Source organism: Arachis ipaensis, chromosome B3 (genome assembly GCF_059453495.1).
Source record: "Arachis ipaensis isolate K30076 ecotype BB chromosome B3, ASM5945349v1, whole genome shotgun sequence".
Classification (NCBI taxonomy): domain Eukaryota; kingdom Viridiplantae; phylum Streptophyta; class Magnoliopsida; order Fabales; family Fabaceae; genus Arachis; species Arachis ipaensis.
The window spans coordinates 126,400,392-126,402,532 of record NC_142438.1 but is presented as its reverse complement, the minus strand read 5'-3'; the positions used below and the strand labels follow the sequence as shown (position 1 = coordinate 126,402,532).

At 40.6% G+C, this 2,141-nt stretch overlaps 1 non-coding gene across 1 annotated transcript; it reads right to left on the bottom strand.

Moving 5' to 3' along the window:
* Window positions 1–1,048: 1,048 nt before the first annotated feature.
* LOC148572378 (small nucleolar RNA R71) lies at window positions 1,049–1,156 on the bottom strand. The gene has a single exon (XR_015908504.1). It is a non-coding gene; the product is annotated as a small nucleolar RNA R71 (small nucleolar RNA).
* Between the last annotated feature and the right edge of the window lie 985 nt (window positions 1,157–2,141).

The window sequence follows — 2,141 nt, the reverse complement described above, 5'->3', positions numbered from 1 at the left end:
TGTTTGACTTTTCCTTACCTAGTAAGGGATAACTAAACAGAATGACCCCCAATTATCAATTAATCTTGAAAGTACTGCAACAAGAATAGGGCTTCCAACTAATCTACTCACAGTCAAGGCTTTTATTTAAATTACATTAATTCTCTGATTTAATTTCCTGTCATTCAACTCAAATCTTTTTGAAAACCATCTGATTAATAAAATAGCACACTTTCTTGCAACTCGTTGGGAGATGACCTGGGATTCATACTCCCAGTATTTTAACTTTAATTTCTGTGACACCCTTTTTAAATTGATAAGTGGATTTCTGGTTGGTTGAGAACTATACTTGCAATGCATATCTTATAACAATTCTTAACTCGCCAATTTCTGCCACCATCAATTTTTGGCGCTGTTGCCGAGGAGTTGCAATAGAGTGCTAAAGTTATTGATTGGATTTTATTTATTTGCATTTTATTTTATTTCGCTACTATGAGCTGCTTGTTTCTTTCGCTAGATGACGCGTTCACTTCCTAATCCAAGCTTGCCAGTATTCGATCCTGAGATTGAAAGAACTATTTCACGAATAAGGCAAGCTCGGCGTCGGTTAGTCCTCTCTGAGGGAGGATCTGAAACGTCATTTGAGGAAGAAACCAGCCCCCGTTCTACTAATTCGGTTGATTTACGTATAGGTGACATGGCAGCACCTAGGAGAGTTACTATCCAGGAGGCTGAAGCCCTTGATTTTACAATGTAACCGTTTCAAGCGCATCATCCAGCGGTGGCTACAGACTTTGAAATAAAGACCGCACTGCTCAATTTGATGCCCAAGTTTCATGGCTTACCTGCTCAAGAGCCTATCAAGCACCTGAGAGATTTTCAAGCAGCCTGTTCTACTGTCAGGCGTGATGGTGCAGATAAAACTTCAATTTTGCTGAAAGCCTTCCCGTTTTCTATTGAGGGAAAGGCAAGAGAGTGGTACTACACTCAACCTGCCGCAACCGTATCCAACTGGGATACACTCAGAAGAGAATTTTTGGAAAAGTTCTTTCCAGCTGAAGTTACTGATAAACTGAGGAAAGATATTTCCATGATTGTTCAGGATGAATCTGAAACTCTCTATGAGTACTGGGAGCGCTTCAATAATCTTCTGGAAGCTTGCCCCCACCATATGATTGACAAGATAGTGTTACTCGGCTACGTCACACAGGGCATGAGGCCCCAAGATAAGACCACATTGGAAAGTGCTAGCAATGGGTCTATGAAAAAGTACAAGACCACTGATGAGGCATGGCAATTGATCAGCGACTTAGCTGAATCTACTAGGAATCACAGGTAGAAACAAGTGATGCCAGGGCATCTTGGCCAGTTTCACTGACCTTTTCTTTACTATTTTTAGGTTAGTTTCATGCATTTCTTTAGGAAATAAGCTAGTTTTGGGTAAATATTCACTTATGCCTTAACTCGAGCATACATTGTGCATTTTACATGATTTCATGAGGATTTTGCATAAGTTTAGTGATAAATATTATGTTGCATTACTCATGACTTGGACTAGAGCTGTGATGCACTTTGTTGCTTGATTTCAGGACCAAAAAGAAGCAAGAAAAGGGGGAGGTAACTTGCAAGATTAATGAGAAAAGTGATTGCCAATAACATTCTCAAAAAAAGCCATCAATGCCCACGTTAGAGAGTCACGTTAACCAAGTTAACGTGAACTCTAACATGGAGAAGAGAAGTTGAGCCAACGTTAGTGACACTCAACATTGTCACTAACGTTGGCAATTACTCATAAGTGGCTACGTTAGAAGCCACGTTAACCTAGTTAACGTGGCCTCTAACGTTAAAGGGGGGAAGAGAAGCCAACATTAGTGACACTCAACATTGTCACTAACGTTTGCCTATGGTGCAAAGTACCATGTTAACTCCCAGGTTAACTTGGTTAACGTGGGAACTAACGTAGAAGATGAAGAGTTGTCGACAACGTTAGTGACACTCAACATTGTCACTAACGTTGAAGCAACCACACAACCCCCAAGAGTCACGTTAACTTCCATGTTAACTTGGTTAACGTGGAAGCTAACGATGAGAAATGAAGGATGAGCCAACGTTAGTGACACTCAACATTGTCACTAACGTTGGGATGGCTAAAAGATGGACAC